This window comes from Equus caballus, chromosome 16 (assembly GCF_041296265.1).
Source record: "Equus caballus isolate H_3958 breed thoroughbred chromosome 16, TB-T2T, whole genome shotgun sequence".
Lineage (NCBI taxonomy): Eukaryota > Metazoa > Chordata > Mammalia > Perissodactyla > Equidae > Equus > Equus caballus.
Genome location: NC_091699.1, coordinates 53,716,781 through 53,736,668, shown reverse-complemented (window position 1 = coordinate 53,736,668; position 19,888 = coordinate 53,716,781). Strand labels below are relative to the sequence as shown.

The window sequence follows — 19,888 nt, the reverse complement described above, 5'->3', positions numbered from 1 at the left end:
GTATAATAGCACCTTATCAGATAGATGATTTGCAAATATTTTCTCCCATTTACTAGGTTGCATTTTCATTTTGCTGATGGTTTCCTTTGCTGTGCAGAAGCTTTTTAGTTTAATGTAGTCCCATTGGTTTATCTTTGCTTTCATTGCCTTTGCTTCTAATGTTAACAACAAAAAATCATCGCCAAGACCTCTGTCAAGGAGCTTACCACCTATGTTTTCTTCTAGGAGTTTTATTGTTTCAGGTCTTACATTCAAGTCTTTAATCTATTTTGAGTTAATTTTTGTGCATGGTGTAAGATAGTGGTCCAATTTCATTCTTTTGTATGTGGCTATCCAATTTTCACAGCACCATTTTTTGAAAAAAATCCTTTCCCCATTGTATATGCTTGGTTCCTTTGTCATAAATTAATTGACCATATATGTGTGGATTTATTTCTGGGCTCTTTCTTCTGTTCCATTGATTTATGTGTCTCTTTTTATGCCAATACAATACTGTTATGATTACTATAGTTATGTAATATATTTTGAAATCAGGGAGTGTGATGTTTCCAGCTTTGTTCTTCTTTCTCAAGATTGCTTTGGCTATTCAAGGTCTTTTGTGGTTCATACAAATTTTAGGATTATTCTATTTCTGTGAAAAATGCCATTGGAATTTTGATAGTGATTGCAGTGAATCTGTAGATTGCTTTGGGTAGTATGGACATTTTAGCAATATTAATTTCTCCAATCCCTGAGCACAGAATATTTTTCTGTTTATTTGCGGTCTTCTTCAGTTTCTTTCTTTAATGTCTTAGAGTTTTCAGCGTACAGGTCTCGTACCTCCTTCGTTAAATTTATTCCTAGGTGTTTCATTCTTTTTGATGCACTTGTAAATGAGATTATTTTCTGAATTTCGCTTTATGATAGTTTGTTATTAGTGGTAGAAACACAATAGGTTTTTGTATATAAATTTTGTATCTTGCAACATTACTGAATTCATTTATTCTAACAGTTTTTTGGTAGAATCTTTAAGGTTTTCTATATATAATATCATGTTATCTGCAAATAGTGACAGTTTTACTTCTCCCTTTCCAATTTTCATGCTTTTTATTTCTTTTTCTTGCCTAATTGCTCTGGAAAGGACTTGCAGTACTAGGTTAAATAAAAATGGTGAGAGTGGGCATCCTTGTCTTGTTACTGATCTTAGAGGAAAAGCGTTCAGCTTTTCACCATTGAGTATGATGTTAGCTGTGGGCTTGTCATATATGGCTTTTATTATGTTGAGGTAAGGGAAGGATTTCTTAAACAAGACACACAAGAGCGTGAACAATAAAAGGAAAAGATTGATAAATTTCACAACATAAAATTTGAAACTTACGAATGACAGTAGAAACCATTTTTAGAATGTGGAAAAATAAGCCCCTCACTGCGAGATATTTGCAACATGTAACAAAGAATGAGTTCAGATGACCCAAAGAACTCCTAGCATTCAATGAGAAAGCCACTAACCAGCCAGTAGAGAGATGGTCGAAGTGTAGGGAGAAGCTCTTTGCAGAAGGGGAAAACCAATAGTCCGTAAACTTATGAAAAGATGTTCAATTAGTAATGCGGGAAATGCACATTAAAACCTCAAAAGGCAACCATTCCACAGCCAGCAGATTAGCTAAAATGTTGAAGGCTGGCAAGAAGGAGCGGGCATTGGAGAGGAAGCACTGGAGTATAACCTGTCATGTGCATGGCAGGATTGTAAATGCAGACAGCACCTACTAAAGCGTGACATCCAGCTCTCCCCAGTGTTGGACCCTCAAGAGACTCCTCCGTGAGCACCGGGAGATGCAGCGCCTGTAACAGAAAAAATGGAAAACAAGCTCAACACCCACCTGTAGGAGATGAAAAAATACTTTATGGCACATCCAGTCAAAGCAATTCCACGTGGCAGTTAAAATGACAGGAATCAACATAGATAAACCTCAAAAGTATATTGGTGACTAGAGTTACTAAATTATATATACAGCAATGCCATTTATGAGAAAAAATTTGTGTATATATGTATTAGGTTGAGCTATACAAAAAATGTATATGTAGGTAAAATATGTAGATAAAAATATGGCTTTGAAAGAGTTCAATCTAAGATATATTAATATAAATATTAAAAAGTAAAGGGCCGTATACCTGCCAACTTAGGGTAGCGATTGCTTTTGGAGAGGGAGGAAGAGGAAGGGAGTCAAGAAAACCTACAGAGGGAGCTTCAAACGTGTCTGTAAAGTTTGATTTAATACCGTAGAACTAGAGCATGTGGCAAAATGCGAACATTTGTGAAGTCTGAGTTGTGGGCATTTGGATATTTTTTACCTTGTTCTCTATACTTTTCTCTGTTTTTAAAATACTTCGTAAATTACAAAGAAAACCAACAAAGGGCATTCATTGTCAAGAAAGGTCAGTGGCAGATGTGGTTCAAGCAGGCCCCTGTCTTCCTCCATGGTTGTGCTTTATTCTTAGACTGAAAGCCAGGTGGGTGCAGCCATCTCCCACCCAGCCACTGTGTGTGACAACAGCCCAAGGAGGAGAGAGGCTTCCGGTGTCTCTCCAAAGAGTGAGGAATCATCTTTCCCAGAAGCCCCTGGAAAACTTCTGCTTCAGTCCCATTGGTCCAGGGTAGGTCACATGTCCAATCCTGAACCAAACTCTGGGGCCAGGGGAATTCCAGGAGTTGATTGGCTCAGGCCTGTGTTCCTAAGCCAGTCATGGGCAAGAGAGATGAGATTACTCTTAGACCTAATAGGTCCTTGAAAGGAACTGCAGGTGAGGATCAGGTGGGATGTATAGAGGCAGAGGAAACCTGAGGACTCCGAGCATTCTGCTAGAAAGAGGAAGAGGAAATGAATGCTAGGTAGGAAACTAACCCAACAGTGTCTACCAAAGAAAAGATTGTCAGGAGTGAGATTTGAGTATAAGGGAATGTGTCCTTTAAGTTGAAATCTACGTTGTCAGATTGCTTTCTAAAAAGATTGAATTAATTTACATTTCCACTGCTGATGTTGGGCCGTACCCTGCCTGACCCACCAGCAGTAGGATTTCTCACCTATCAGATTGGTAAAAATTAAAGAGTGATAAGTGATAGCTGATGGTTGCTGTGATTTGCGTTTCCCTGACAACTCCTAAGGTTGAGCATCGTTCCTTGTGTTTATTGGCCATTTGAATGTGCTCTTCTATGAACTGTCTATTCATATCGCTTGCCAAAATAAGAGTTCTTGTCATCAAGCTTTTAGACTGCATAAGATTTGAATATGTTTTAAAGGCATTCTCTGAGCTGGGAGGTGAAAAGAAGTGATTATCTATTTCTGGAAGCAGCATGGTGGGTTCATAATAAGAATTACTCAACAAGCAGGACACTCAAGATTATTGTCTCCGCTACTCTACCCTAGTTGCTTGTTTAAGGTGTCACATTAGGGAAACTGAGGCCCAGAGAAGGAAGGCAACTTACCTGTATATAAAATGAAACGGCTGCATGATTATTTGTAAAGGGCTTTTTGCTGCTTTGGACAGGATTGGAGAACTTTTGTCTGCCCTTGACTCACCAGAAGTTCAGGTCTCCCCCTCCTACCTCGTGGTGATCCCTCACTGGAGAAGGTGATCTCTGGGACTAGAGTCCACTTTTCCGGGCAGATGGGGATCCTCAAATCAATCAGTAGCACCCCACTGGGTTTTTGTCCCATCTTGCATTCCTCAGCCGGGAGGCAAAGCCTTTGCCCATTTCAACCCTTCCTCCCTACTCTGAGTTGCTTGCTCCTTATAGGGCACAGGTGGAAGCTTCTAGTTCTGGAGGTAGATCAGACCTTTCTTTTCAAAGCAGCCCCATAAAAGCAAAGCCTGACATCAGGGCCAGTGTTTGATAGCAAAGCAGCAAGACATCAGTTACACATACCACAAGCTGGAGAGGTGAAGAAGGCCAGGAGATGTCAGCTAACAAGGGAATTAAGCAGGTTGTTCTCATTCACGAGTCTCTCTGCTCATTCAGATCAAATTTGCTTATCCAAAGGGCACCTTTTACTAATAAACAGTCATAGCAGTGAGAGTGACAATGTTAGTCCAAGCCATACAGAGAAAGCAGGTTCTTCTGTAGTTATGTCTGCCTCAGAACCTGCGGTGTGGAAGAGGGCAGGTCCCAAGATGCGTGTGGTGAAGAGGGGCTATGGAGTCCTCCGACATGCCCTGGTGGTGCTGGGGTGCTCCTCTGGTGAGCACAGGCTGTTATGCATCTGAATGCAGATATGATGATCCTCGGGCCTTGCCGAGCAGACTTCTCCGCCATGTATAGAGAGACACCACACTCTGCTCCACAAGTGCCACCATGTGTCTCTTGTTCAGTGCTATTGGCATCAACTTTTGTTCTCATGGCTGAGGGAAGGTTGGGCAACCCCCAAAATGGTGCCAGTTTCATAAAAAGAAATATGGGTCAACCTGTGACACCTAATCCCACTCTGATTTTCTTTGAGTAACAAACTTTCATCAGTTTACCTCCGATGTTTACTTCCAAATTTTGAAAGAAGCCTGTGAGTGTGAGGATTGTAATCATTTTGGAATCTTCCTCATTAACATCTGGACAGGCAAAACACAGTTGGGAAAGTCAGCTGACTAGCCTGTGTGGTGGGAGTCTCTGGGGGCAGGGGTGATGAGGGGAGCTGCCCCAGTTGGAAGCCAATGCCTTCGCTCCTGAGTACCCAGAGGGAGTAGCAAAGAGTAGAGCCCAGCTGCCTGCTTCGCTCCCCCATGGCCGGTGCCCACAGCACATTAAATAATGGCACTAACACCACCAAGGGCAACCCCTCCCTTCTGGTCTCCCCACAAGCCCCAGATGCTGTCCTTCACTTGGTATAGTGACTTCACAAAGCGGAGCCCTTTCTGCGCCTTGGAGAACACCTTCTTCAAATTTCCTCCCTGTTACCTTTCTTATAGACTGGAGCATACAGAGAACGCCAGTAACGCCCACCCTGTGAACCTCACCCACCTGCAGCCAACACACAAAAGGAGTTTCTTAGTGTTAACAAAGCGTGATGGCAGATGGCAGTTTATTCCAACCAACAGGCTACAGCATTTCTGTACTTCACCCTCCTGAGTAATTTTCTGCCTTTTCCTGGTGACTATAAAGGACAGGGGCAACCAGAGAAGTTGTTTTTTGTGGTGTGTCATGGACGTGCATGGTGTTCTTTCCTATTTTTCTGGTTTTTAACATAACAAGGCTGGTCACGTTGTCTTTGTGTATCCTTCTGGAGAAATCTAAGTCATTATTTGCGTATAGCTGTTTCTATTGGAACATCCAGCACACGTTTCTAGGCAGCCATAGTCAGTTTCTCAAGGCAGGGTTCAGTTATCATATCTGTAAAAAGTGGGGCCTCTTTAACTCAGTTCTATCCGAATCTTAAACTCATAGTGTTCAGTATAACAGACGTCCATGGGGTGTACGCCACATCCAGGTTGCTGTGCTCAGCACCGCTCTGTGGAGCAGGCCCCCTTCTCATCAATCAGAAAGTGACTCTGCCCCATTATAATGATTTGAATTGGGGGTCTTAATATAGAAGAATGAAAGTGATATTTTAGCATATCTAAGCTAATAAATTATTTTTGGATATTTCCTATTTTCACATTGTTAGAGCTATCTTTTTCTTTTTTTTTCAAATCTAGTCATGTTTTCAAAAAATACAGAAGGAGAAGTCTGTGTCCTACTTAAAATCAACTTCTTTTCTGGTTGCCTGCAGGGTACAGTGACAATGCCTCCGCCTGCAAGGTGCTTCCCAGGCAGTTAGCCTCCTCCTCCAGGCCTGAGCCTTCTGAGCTTGTCACCGTTGCCCGGTCTCACTCTGTCCTGCCTCTGTGTGTCCCCACAAGCTGCTTCCTGTGCTGGGAGTACCCCTCCACCCTCACCATCACAGGCTGACCAACTGCCCCTCACCTGCCACCACCAGCCCGTGGACCAGCCCCTTGCCAAAGCCTTTCTTCTGCTCCCCACCCCACCCCCCCCAACCCCGGGTCTAAGGGCTCCTCCACGTCCTCCTGCAGGTTGTTCAGACCCTCATGAGAGCACCCTGAATTGACCTTCTCTGCTCACGGTCTTCCTCACTGGTCTGTGAGCTCTGGAGGCCAGGAGTCTTTACTTTCATTTGTGTTCCCAGCATCTAGTGAAAAAACAAGTAGCCTCTGGAAGCCCTCAAGTATCTATAAAACAAATCACTGGAGCCTCTAGGCCCATACCTACACCTCAGCAGTGCACTGCAGGGTATCAAAGGATCGTCTGTTCATTCCTTCACTCGTTCCTTCATTCATTCTTCAGCAGAGGTATTGCTTTCCTGCTTTCTGCTGATTCTTGGATGTTAGACCATGTTCTGGAAATCCTGGAGACTCTTCAGAGCCTTCACCTGGCCAAGATGGAATTGAGGTTTACAAACGGTTTATGAGACCTTGTTTTGGGTTCACATAGTTTGGAGTTGATTTTTTTTTATCTTTTAATCTCCATCAGCCCCCAGGATTTGAACTTGAAAGAGTTCTCCCATGTCACTCAGAGTTTGTTTGGAGGAAGTGGAAAACCGTGCAGATTTCAGTATCTCTCACTGACTCTTTTAAAGACAGGTCTGGATGCAGCATTCTGCTAAGGTGTTTTGACTTCCCTTAATGTCCTAGTTGACATCAGAGTTTTATAAAAACGTTCAGAAACCTCTGATGTTACTACTCTGACAGCTGTCTATTTATATTTATAGATTTATGAGCAGAAAGAGGATCACTAAAGCTTTTTTATTTAATCATCTTCTAGACAAGCCATCTGAAAGCAACAGGGAAGTGCTTCATTCTCAGAGGTTCCTGGGCCCTCAGCCAGCTGCGTTGAGGTCCCGTCATAGCTGTTCTGAGCCTTGCTGTGGGAAGGGACTGTCAGCCCAGGGAAAAGTGACTTTCTGCTGATGAGCGCCAGGTGCAGGCGGTCGAGGCCTCTCCACCCATCTGGTTGGGGGTTCCCAGGAGGTGGCTGGCAAAGCCCCACTGTATGTGAGAGAGGCGAATGGTGAAAAGTTTCTGGGGTCCCTGCCCTGGAAGCCTCCAGGTAGCAAATTAACATTAGCCATGTTGTGCTGACTGCTTTCTTCTCTCAGTTGTCTAAACTTGAGCTCTCCAAAATGGGGTCAACACGAAATCACCCACTGTGGAGCAGGAAAAAGTAGAGATCATTAGACCAGAACAGATCTATTCTCATACATTTGATAATGGACCTAATGTGTTAGTATAGTAGTCCATGCACCTACTTTATAAATAAATATGCATATATTGGTGGCATGACCACAGTTTTTCTTTTACTGATGGAGTCGTATGCTCAGAAAAGTTTGGAGACTACTGTGTTAGCTGATTGCCATTAATCTGAAACAGAGAGGGCCAATTTTCAGTTGAATGGATGAAAATGCTAAGAGACTTCAAACTAAGCATCGATTGTGTAAATCAAGTATGGTAATTTTCCTCACAGCATCATATGTTATGTTGGTGTGCACTTAATAGCACTTGGGTTATTTCCTGCAGAAATCTAAAAGTATGAGTGAGATGTCATGTTTTACATATATTGTTAGTTTCTGTATGTGCATGATAGAATGAAGAACTTTTAGAAGGGGTACAACACAGTCAATGCTATCACTCTATATGATACAAAAACTGCAGACGTAGATGGTAAAGGGACCATCATTAATATTTTTCTACATGTTTCAGTATTTTTTCTGTAAGTATACACATTTTTGGTTTACCGAATTATGATTTTGTTGAACAATGTTTTATAACTCAAATTTGTTTCACTTAATATGTATTTTTCCTTGTCAGAAGGGTGGGAATAATATCATAGAGACAGGGTCATGATTTTGAAGGTCACTTGTGGAGGTTTGGCTTCTTGATTCTGAGAAGCAGACCCTGGAAAAAATCTGCCCATGTTGCTTACACTTTCTTTGTAAATCCAAAAACTCATCAAGTGCTTTGCAGCAAGAAAACCAGATTCCGATACACCAGGGAGTGCCTTCTCTTTCCAGCACTGAGAACACCTTAGAAAACCAAATTGAGATGAGAAGCCTTTGCAAGATGCATAGACTTGACCTGAACCTGGAATTCCCCCCAGGCTGGTGGGACCCTTGGCTTCCTGGGCTGAGCTGTAACCAGCTGCTCCATGCAGTGACCTCCTCTGTCTAGTTTCAGGTTCTCCATCAAAATATTTCTGACTGCTTCAGAGAAAATTCTTGTCCCTCCACTCCCACCCCAGTCGCAGGCGGTAGGTAATGTTGACGTGGGAAATATACTTCCACGAGTATCCTTAGATTCCAACAAAACTAACAGTAGCAGAATCTTGGACGTGGGAGTAAAACACAGAGGTATTTAGTAACTGCCATCACTATTAACAGGGCAAGATTAATGGGTGCTCACTGAGGGCAATGGCATAGGCAGAGCAGGCTGCTAGCTCTGAGCCGTTCCTGGCAGTCACCCCCTCTCTCCCACTCCGGCAGCTCATCGGAATGCAAGGGATGTGATTATATGGATAGACCTGACAATGCTATTTTTAAACACAAATCTTATTCTTGATTTTAACACTTTATTAACTCTCATTAGTTTCAAGTTACTGCATAATATAGCACCATGCCTCAGAAATTTGGCTGTGGCTGATCCCTTTCTGATCACCGGTCTCCACCACTGATTATCTCTAACCAGTGAAACCTACTCCACCTCCACTGGGGATGGCTTCAAAACTCTAGGGACCTCATTGGGTTTTTGTAACCCAGTCAGGGTTGAAAAGTGTGTTTAGCATCCACATTTCTTACACATCGTTCAGTGAATGGCATAGGCGTGTTTGTGGAAAGCCATGGATTCCTAGTCTTCTGTTAAGCATCGAGATCCCAGGATTGAAGCGGCAGCCTTCAGAGTGGTCTCTGGCCTCCACCTTTAGGAACCAATGCAGGCTTGTGATGGAGGTTGAGCAGGTGATTCAGCCTACACGTAGCAGTTTTACAGGCTGTGTGACTTCCTCTGTTATCTTTGGAATGCAGTTTGACAGGAAGGGTCTGACTTCCAAATAATTCACTTATTATCAGTCCTCTCTAGTGGCCAGCCCTCCATTGCTAATCAGTGCAGAGCCACCCAAGAGGTCTTTGGTGAATGGTCAGTTCAGCTCTTTGTAAATACTTCTGAATTGGGACATTTCTCTATGAACAGCCCAGATAAACAAAGGGCCCAGTGTATTGGGTTTAGTTGGTATTTTTACCAAGTTCGTTGAGCCAGCCTTCTTCATACCAGTCCATTCTTGGAATTCTGAACATGACTGCTGTACACATCTGAATGCTATCTTTAAGCACAAAGCTTTTGTAATCCATTTGCTTAGCAGTGTCCCTAGGCTGTGGTCCAAAAGCTATAGAAGAGGCAGTTGCCTTCTGGGTTTGCTCTGCCATTTTCCTTATCACAGCAGGGGGACTTCACAGAGGTATATAAAACTGAGTTTGGCCTGAGGTCATTGTTAGGGGGTATGAGGTTGTGTGTGATTGATTAGTAATGTCTTCTGTGAGCACAGGTGGGGAGTGATAACCTGCTGTCAATCTGTCACCCCAGGGCCAACCAACAGTATAAGGTCCTACCCTACTGACGCTTGAAGCCAGCCATTGGGGATTTCACAACACCAGGCTAAAGGATTCTATTAGTGAAGGACTTACCTGAGATCACCAGGAATCAGCTCCTGAACTCTGAGCCATGTCCGACGGGAGCATTTCTTGTCTCCTAAATGAAAGGTGACTTTTTTATGGAGTGTGTTCATCTGCATGTTCAAGATCTTTTCAGTAGCACAAAGACTGGTTCTGTGAAGTATCTTCCAGATACAGGCATCTGAGTTGCTTGCTGTTCTGTAGGCAGAACTGTCTGGTTAGATCAGGGCTTCCCCCACAAATCTCTCTATCAGAGATAAGAACTTTTAATACAGATTAAACCTCACAGCACCAAACTCCAGGAGACTGTCTTGGTTCGACACTTATGCTAGAACATGATGGCATCAAAATATTGACTGGGGCTTAGCAATGCTAAACAGAGATCATCTGGTAATAGTTTTCATAAGAGGATTTGATTTGGGGATAAAATTTCATTTATGATTTTGGTCCACTTGTGCCTTTGCATAGAATTCTGAAAAACTAGAGTAAATAGGTAGGTAATTTTATTTTACTTCTTTGCCGTGGATATTTTTATACATTATTGTATGAAGACCCTTGTAGCTCATGGCAGAAAGATTTTTCCTACTTTTAAGGGAATTTTATCTACAAACTTATTAGAGATCATTTTTCAGTCTTCACATTTCAAGGACGATTTAACTCTCAAGTGTTGGAATGCTTAATCCAATTTCAAAAATCAACTTTAGTTCCACTCAGAAATCAACATATTGTTAAACCACTGGATTCACGTGTGAGACTACAAGGGCGGATGGTGAAAAGGAGTCACGTGGTGGACTCTGTGGACCACGTTAAGTGGAGATCACAGGAGTGTAGAGACTACTTGTGGAGACATTGGCACCCTCTAGGCGTCTTTATATTTTTGTGCCATCCACATTGCTGCCTGCAGAGGGGCTGTCAGTCACCTTGAGATGCTGCAGAATGGACCACCCTGAGCAGAAAGCAAAAATGTACCCATTTGTTCCTTAGTGACTCTCAGAGTCCACAGCTCCCCCAACTAGGAGTGAGCAGTTTGACATGCAGGGACAATGGGGGCAAAGATCCCCACCGTTCAATCGGTGCAGCGCGATGCCAGGGGCTCGGCTGACTGAGACACTGGTGAGCTGGAGCGCTGACACCACTGTCTGTCATCTGTCCCTCTCTGCCGCGTCTCCGGAGCTGAGCACAGTGCCTTGCACCTGGGAGACTTCAATATATTCTTGTTGAATTGAAATGGGTCCTTCATCCCTGGTCCTTATATCCCTGCCCCTGGGGATGGGGCCATCACAAAGGGCTTTCCATTGAGCCATTGACGGCTCTGAATCAGTCCTTAGCACGTCCTCAGACATCTCCAGCATTGACGTGGCTGCTCACCCCACCCCTCGCCGGTCAGCACATCTGCACTGTCACTGGCACAAAGGACAGAGCCGGGGTTGGGGGCCTGGTTGGAGTCTAATATAACTTTCCCCAACAAACCCCCACTGTCTATGTGATGCTGCTGATGCAACAAGCCCTGTGCATCTGCAGAAATGTGTTTAATCTCAAGCTTTAGGTCAGTTTTATATATATATTTTTAATAAGCCTCTGCAGCTTGTGGGGTATGAAATCAGTTTTAGAACTGTAGGGTATCTTAGGGACTTGCCTGGATCTTACTTACTGAGAAGCAAAGTACAATCCAAAATGAAATTAGATTTCTTTTAAAAGGATAAAGACTATGTGTTTTCTGAGTTTCAAAGAAACCACGCAAATGCAACCTGGTCTCCTAGCTAACACACATATTCTAAAACCGTTTACTGGGCTCCTGCTTGCCTTGAGGACTAAGAGGAGGAGGGGGAACCTTCAGGTTTGGGGGTATACCAGGCCATGCGGAGGGTGGGGGAAGCCCGAGTGTCCTGCGCCCGCAGAGGAGGCCTCATGGGGTGAAGGGAGGAGGAGGGCAGGAGCTGGAGAGACACCCACACAGGAGAATGGAGAGGCCTCCCCTTCCCCAGGACTTAGCCCTGAGTTCCGCTGATGGGAACCCTTGGGCCTAATTTATCAGTGGCTTCCTAATCCCCCAGGGAGAGCGGAGGAAATGGCGACCACAGAACACCCACAGAGGGAGAAACTGGAGACCTCTGTTTATCCAAATGAGTTTAGTCTGCGATTAAACGCTCTCAGGCCAGAGCGTTTGCATTTGTGGTTCAGGGTGCCTGGGGCCCTGGGAGAGCTCCCTGTTTAAGGTGGGCTCCAAGCAGCCGCCCTTCCTCCCCGCCTCTTGGGCTGCCATTCCCACACCCAGAGCAGTGTCTGCCCAGCAAGGAAGCATATTCCCCATGCCCAAGGGCTCTAGAGACAGACGTGAACTGTACAGAGTAACTGCTCTGCTTGCCCCACCAGCCTGGGGGAAAACCAAGAGCACGTTTCCTCCAGTACCACCCACCCGAGCCCACCTGGCCAGTGTCCCCAGCGGCAAGGCTCTGCACCCCACCAGGAGGCATTTAGGTGTTTTGCAGACCCATCCTGCCTGGTGCTGATTCTCTGCCCTGATGCTTGCCTGTCTGAGGGTCCCTACCTGTCCCTGACTTATCTTCCTGCAGGGCCAGGACCCCCAGCCTCCCTGGCACTGATGCTGCTGCCACTGTGTGGCCTGGGGGAGTGAGGAGCCTGCTCTTCCTTTCACTCAGACCCCATTCCCCAAGCACAGCTGAGGTCAGCCCACCGCGTTTGAAACTAGGTCAGCAGTCCAGAGACTTGTAACAGAGAAACGGGAAAATGGACACTGGATATAGGGCCCATCCCTCCGCAGGGCCACCCACTGAGCACCTTTCCCAGCTCCCACACTCCCAAGAGGTGGAGGATGCCTGTCTTCCTTTCTCCCCCATCTGCAGAGATGACCAGCCTCTGGAAACAATGGCCTCCCCCAGTGCAAGGGCCCACCCTTTGATCCTTCTCTTTCTGCACCTAGCTCTGGCCATGTGAACCACCCCCCCAGCACCGCCCGCCAAGAAATACCCCTTTACTTACACCAGGCTGGCTGTGTCCTCTTTCTCTCACCTGGACATTGCCACCAGCACATGGCGTATTGCTGTTTGAGGATCTTTTAGCATGAGAACTCTCCATCAGCCTCGTTGACTGTCACTTGCCAGTCCTCCCTGTGTAAGGGTGACTTAGCTCTCTGGTGGCTGGTGTGTTCCCTGAGTCCGAGTCATTTGGTGTGGTGGCACAGTGGATGTGAGTGCAGCATCTGGAGTCCAGGCCTCCTGTAAGGAACTTCAGCCAGTGGCATCCTTCCCAGGGCCCCTAGGGTGTCTGCCCTCACCCTTGCAGGAAACTGCCTGAACGAGGAACCGCCCCCGTCCACAGGCAGAGCTCACCGCTGCCGCAAGCTGGCAACAGTGTTCTCTGAGGCAGCCCCAGCTCTGTTTCTACAAAGGAAACAGATGCCGCTCCGCTTACATCACAGGTCTTAAATTAATAAAAAGGCAGCTGTGGTGATACACTATTATTTTAATCACAGAGATACAAATATTCCTGATTCTGGCAGCCTTTTCTTTGTGAGCACTGACCCTGTTCCAGAGCCGGGCCCGGGGCTCTTCCTCCTCAGGGCCACTCCCGAGATGAGTTTTCCTCTCCTGCCTTCCTGATGAAGACGCACTCCGAGAAGCCAAGCCTCTTGTTGCACAGCGAATAGGAGGCAAGGTCTGGACTGAATGCAGGGTGCTGACCCCAGGTGCTGCCCTGGACCGTAGACCCCTTCCAGAGCTGGGCAGGTGTTTTTCCAAACAAGGAAATTGCCCCAAAGATCCTTCCACTGACATCAACCTTGGCGCCATTTAGAAGCCAAGAAGCAACCTGGTCAGGTGGAGAGCGAAGCTGGACGTCCAGCCAGGCTGGGTGTGAAGCCTGAATCCAGGGCTTCTGGTCATAGGACGTGGGCAAGTTTTTAAACTTTTCTAAGTTCATTCTCTTATCTGTTCCTTATCTGTAAAAGCACAACAGTAATGCCTCCCTGTGGGGGTCCTGACAGTCAGAGGTAATGGATAGAAGGCGCCTGGCAATGCGGTGACACTGGTAGTCACCCTTCCCCAGCCCCATATTTTAATATCAGGTCCTGTAAGAATATTTTAATTCAACTTAATATTTTTATGTGAGAAAAAACCTATAAGCTGATGAATCATGACCAAGAGAACCTGGTGGTTTTTCCTGAAACTACTGGGTTGTTTTGAGCCATCAGGATTCTGTGAACTGTGACCTCGGGGAAGGAGTCTCTGCACTCGCTCAGCTTTCATTTCATTCTGTAAGACAAGCAGTATTTACCTAATTGCAGTGACCTCAGAGAAAATACCCTGCAGTTGTGGAATTGATGAGATGGGCTAAGCGTTCCACTGAGAAGTCCGTGTTTATGTAAGAAAACCACGTCTCTGTATGGAGTGAAATTGTGGTCTTTGCTCACTTTTCCTCCCTTCCCTCTGTGGAAAAGAGGACAAGCAGAGTGAGTCAGCCAGAAGCTCAGCCAGTGCCAGGAAGAGCATGTTTGAAATATTTCTTGCATTTTCTCCTTTTAAGTGCAGTTGTAATGTGAGGTTAAAAGGTTGGTCATTTTATTTTGTGTAGATCATCAAACGCCATGCCCGTGGGGTTCTTTCGAGAAGGTTGTATGTCTCGGGGTACATGGTGGGGTTTCTGTGGACTAACGGGGGCGAAGAGTGGGGGGATCTGGGCTCAAGATCCAGGGCTGCCACCCAGGAGCCCTGCAGGATGTTTCATGCAGCCGTGTCTTTAAAATGGAGGAGTTAGGACCGTCTGTGGGGGGTAGCAAGGGTGAGGGATGTGCGGCTGAATGAGAGAGCAGACGGGCGAAGATGCCCGCTCCTGCAGCCCCTTCCTGTGGGGAAGCAGCGCTAGTAATAGCATCAGCACATTAATCTAAAAATAAGGCCTGCAGAGTGCTCGGTGCTTCCTGGAGACAGACTCCCTTTCCCTGATCTTCCCTGGTCTTTCCAGGCCCAGAACAGCCAAGCAGCTCTTGTCCCTGCTGACGAGAGAACCAGCTTTCCAGAGATGCTCAACTGTCCTTCCAGCTGTGGTTGTGAAATGCCAGCCCTCTGAGCGAGGAGGCTGTCAGGCTTCTTGGCTTGCTTTGGCTTTTGCCATTGTCTCTGGTGCCCCCATTTCAGTGTTGACCCCACATAGGTCCCTGTTTCAAGCTCACTGCTGGTCTGTACTTTTCAGCCCCACAGTGTTGGATGGTGCTGTGTTGTTCATAACGGCTAGATGTTGACCTCTCACCTGGTAATTGACCCCCACACCCCCTGCAGTGCCAAGGTGTGCAGAGCCCAGTGAAAAGGCCAGCTGCTGGCCCAGCAACGGGATGACACAGTTCTGCACCAAGATGCTTCTCTTTCTTCTGGGTCCTTCTTGCCCTGGTTCCACCCTGGCCCTCCGCCATCCGTCGTACCCTGAATCTCAGCCGCCTGCCCTCAGCCTCCTGCCGGCACACACATATTTTTGCCTCCTTCCTCACTTGACCCCCTGTCCTATGAATTCTGCCTTCAAAATGTCTCTCAGCCCTGACCATTGCTTTCCACTCCCCCTGCCCTCACCCTAGTGGTTTCCTCTCCAACCTCCCTCACTGGAGCTGGCCACCTCCCCCCAGAAAGCATCTGAGGACCGTCTCCTCCACAGGGGGTCTTAGGGAGGCAGGCCAGCCCCTCCACACTACAGTCACCAGCTTGCTTCCCAGCCTCATGGGACCGCCCCATGCCAGCCCATCATGGGCCCCCACTGGTGGTCCCAGATATCTGCATGCCTCCCGACATTCCCCTCTTCGTTCCCTACTTCCACCTCACCCCCCCACCCCCATTCTGTTACGCCCAAATGCTACCTCCGCCGCGGGCTCTCCTTGGTTCTGCTGTATGAAACGTGGTTCCTCCTCCGTGTTCCACGGTGTCCTCTGGGCACCCCTCTTACATCAGCTATTGCATTCTGCGGTTTCATGTACTGGCCCGCCTGCCACCCTCCTGGAGCCATCAGCTTCCTACAGGGAGGGGTCGCTCCCCATTCTTCTCCACGTGTCTGTGGAGCGGAGTTGTAACCTCTTCAGCCAGGATGGATTCCCACCTCTGTGCTGGGAAGGTGAATGACTTCAGGCTTTTTAGATCAGTGACCTCACAGTGTATGTTAAAGGTGACTTGAGAATTTGGGAAACAACATTCTGTTATTGATGGCTAAAGGAGAGGGAGAAAATAGAGAGTGTAGTTTATTCATGGCATGTTGCTCTCACTGACGTTCTCTCCCACTTGCTTCACCATTTCTGAAGAGTTCCAGTTGTTCTCCTCCCCGCTCCCGCCCCGGCGGCCCTGCCCCAGGCATGCCCCCGATGCCCCGATGCCCCAGCTTTAGGCAGGCCAGTGTGGCGGTGTCCCGCTCAGCTCAGCTGTCCCGTCCTTATTTCTGTGCACTCCACCTTGCTTCCCTCCTGCTGCCCCACGCCTGCTCTGGTGGGACTGTGGGTCCAGTCGGACGTGTTGCTTTCCTGTTGAGGAGAAGGGCCACATTGTTTAGAGGCCGTGGAAGGGGAGCTCCGAAGTCAGAGGCAGGCTGTTCATTCCCAGAGTACTTTAAGGCAGGAAGGTGTGGTGTTGTTGTTTGTTTTTAAGTGAGACAAATGTGCTTTTCAAACGAGTGTGTGTGTGCGCTCGCACCCCTGAGTCTGCTTGAACATCTAACACCTACCAGCTCCCTGACAAGAACATTTGTGGCAGATAAAAGGCATTAAGGAGTCCTGAGAGGGAAGCGGGATGAGTCATGGAGAGCGCGCGCCTGCCAGAGCCTTTGAGAGCAGCCCGTTGCAAAGCTCCTCTCCTGGTTCCTTGTTCGCTCACACCTCATGTGAAGGAGGGCTCATGGGTGGGTGTGATCTTCTGCCTCCCTCGGGCCCCACCACCTCCCACACACCTCCCACCATGCACAGGGTGCCCTGGCCTACTGTGCGCCCTGCTGGGCTCCTGTGAGTCCCAAAGGTTTTATTTGCCAGCTGGGGCTACAGGAACCAGCCCTGGGCTGCTTTTGTCCCAGACGCTGAGACTGAGATGGGCGTCGAGTGGCTGTTCGTTGCTCTGCAGCATTCATCACAGCACAGGGAAGCAGCAGGAGGGTGTGGCCCTGCTGAGGCTGGAGAGATTAGGAGAGTGCCTGCCGAACGGCTGAGAAGATTTGCAACTAAGGATCACAGGAAAAGTGGACTCCAAGTGCCAGCCCGGCAGGCGGTACTAGTCTCTGTATTATACACATGCAGCCCCGGCAGTCCTTGGCCCTAGGGGCCACCTCGTCCAGCCTCACTCCCCTTGCTTTCAAATTACCTGTCTCCTTGCATCCAGCAGGAGGGGAGAAGAGATTCACTCACCGTCCTTTGTGGAGCTGGGGGCTAGGGTATCACTTTGGCAAAAGCTGGGGATTTTTGCAGAGTCTGCTGCTTTTTGAGGTCTTTCAGTAGTGCTCAGAGCTGATTTAGGAAACGTGGGATTCACCAGGGAGATTGGAAAGAGAAGGGGAGACCATCATTTGTGGGAGGGGAGATTGCCTAGACATTTGGTGAGACGTGTTTGGGGAGCAATGAAAATGAGTGACTTGATGGGGAAGAGGGGTTGGAGCAGTTGGGGAGAGTTCTTGGAACCTCCAAATGTGCCTGGGAGAGCTGCTGCCCAAGCCCATTGTCTGTGTATATCCACGTCTCTTTAGAACCCATTACCAGTTCTTCAGGGGCCTTAACTGAAAGGGCATTCTGAGCCACAGGCTTGCCTTTCCCTAGAGTCTAATGAGAACCCGTGATCCCAGCCACATGGCCACACCTGTGGCCATCCAGAGGCCTGAGGAGAGATGGCGGTGGAATGGGCAGGACAGACACTTCACAGACCTTCAGTTCAGCGTGCCTCCCTCCTGTTACTGAAGCCACAGTTGTTGACTTAAGGTGATAGGACTGGCCAGTGCCCTGATGTGAAAAGGCAGGGTGACTCCTGCCTGTGTTCAGGACACACCTGGCTGTGCCAGGTGCAGCCATGCTCCGCACGCTCTTTTATATTCTGAGGTCAAGCTCCTCTGGAGACCCACTGACGCCTTTGACCAGAGTTTAGGAAATTCAGTCACGGGGAGACTGCTCACCTCCCATGGTAATGGGAACTCCAGGGCTCCAGGCCGGCCCAGCACGCATCAGACTGTGGTTTGGAAATTCAGTCAAATATGAGGCAGGTCCCTCCACCCCTCAGAGTCACAATGTGACTATTGTAAAGAAATGTGCAAATAAAAAAATGTGTTTTCATTTTTATTTATGCAGAAGCAGGAGATGGCAAATTTTAAACCCCAATTTTAATTCAACCTGGAAAAAAAACTGAAGGTTTGAGCAGCTAGTTGGAACCTTGCCTCTGTCCTTTTGTCTCTGTATAGGTCTGTTTCTTCATAATTACTAGACTCACTAACAGAACGCAGTGTATTTAGTCAGTGTGCAGGGTTCCCATCATTTGTTAGACCATAATGGCCCCACTGGAAATTCAGAAATGGAACTTGTTTTATTAGAAAACTTGAAAGAAGGTATCAAAAGGGAGGAAAAGAAAGAAAAGCAAAGAAACCAGCCACAGATCTGCCTCATCAAACAGCCAAACAGTGTGCCCAGCAGCATAAAAACAGCACATCCCCGTAGCCAGCTGGCAACAGACGAGGAAGCACGCTCTCCTCCACCTTGTTCATCTGACAGGAGCCTCAGGAGCGGCATTCATCATTTTGGTCTTAAGTAAGGAGTGCCGTTTGTAGAAAGGGTTTTCTTTTTTAACCACTTTTTCAGGTGTGGTGTTTCCCCACCATACTGCAATTTACCTGGGAAGTTAATTGCCTTATTCTCTTACACTGACCTTGAGAATATTTCATATCTGAGAAAAGTGACATTTTGGTTTTCTAATTTAGAAGCACAAAGGAAGTTGAGAGAGACGGTGTATGAACCTGATTCACACTTTGGGGAAGAGGGCTCAGGTTAAATTACAGACTCCTGGAACTGGGAGCAAAGATAACACTATTAGACGCGTGCATTAAATATGATTAATGGGACAACAAGGATAACATTGATGGCCCTTTGTGAATACAACTGTGACTTGCATTTCATCCCTGAAAACTTGTGCAGGTTGAAGGATGTGAGTACACACCAGCAAAGGTCTGTGCCCACATAAAATTCGAACTTCCCTGGCAGTAACAAGCAGTTCTAGAATGCCTTTGCCTACAGTTTCATAGGATGCTGTTCTAGGAAAGGGGGACACTTTCCCCAAGAAACACATTAGCAGAAATGCCAGCCCTTTGGCAGAGGGTCACAGGCAGATGAATTAATGGAAAGGAAAGAGAAGAATACCAAAACTTGGCAGCCTAGAGGGATGGAGAGCTTAAACTTGCCTGAATCAGTTATCATGCTGTTTGACGTTTTTAAAGGATGGCTAGTTTGGTTTTGCATGTGACATGAAGGGGCTGGTTCCTGTCGGATCCCACTGACCCCATGCTGGGGCAAGGGCCACTAACTCAGTGGTGCCAGCACAGGCTTCTGGGACACATTTTGATGACACTTTGGGAAGCCTCATCTCTCGGTGGGAAGAATCGGAGTTCTTATTCAGCTGACAGAGAAAGCTACATTTAGAATGCAATCATTTTGGAATGATAATGATGGAGGGGCAAGGGCAAAATGTAGCTGTCACCTTCTCCTCCTCTGGGGAATATGTGATGCCTTAGTCTCCTTAAAGAAGAATAAAATAAAAGGCAGGGGTGGGACTTTTCTGGGTGTTAGTGTGGTGGTAGATGCCAGCTCGGACACTCTATAAATTATTTAGGGGCTCATGCAGCAATTGAAAGGCAAAGCAAACTTGAAAATAATTTATTTTTTCCACATCAAGATCAGAGTAACTTTTTTGTGTTTTTGTGCACTTGAAATAAAAATTAGAATAGTTAAAAAATTAACCATATTGGGGAATTTTACTTCTTCTGTTTAAAAAAAAACTACTTCTTTACCCTTTTCCTTGGAAAGCACCACAAATGACTACTTTCACATTTCAGATTGTTTCCTAGATTCTAATTTATCTTCTAATCATTAAAACAGGAATATAGTTAATATTCATCTGACTTTCAAAAATTAAATTTACTGGTTTAACCTTCATTCCTTTTGTATTATTACTGTTATCTTTGCCAGCACCCAATGCTCATTT

General features: G+C 46.7%; 1 long non-coding RNA gene across 2 annotated transcripts; it reads right to left on the bottom strand.

The window, feature by feature from the left end:
* Positions 1–787: 787 nt before the first annotated feature.
* LOC111768362 (uncharacterized) lies at positions 788–13,060 on the bottom strand. Of its 2 annotated transcripts, none has more exons than XR_011426943.1 (3): positions 12,681–12,820; positions 9,693–9,878; positions 788–1,821 (listed from the first exon to the last, which is right to left on the bottom strand). It is a non-coding gene; the product is annotated as an uncharacterized lncRNA (long non-coding RNA). The 2 variants fall into 2 exon arrangements; XR_002800663.2 differs by lacking the exon at positions 788–1,821 and adding an exon at positions 6,747–7,166 and having other exon boundaries at positions 12,681–13,060.
* Positions 13,061–19,888: the final 6,828 nt, after the last annotated feature.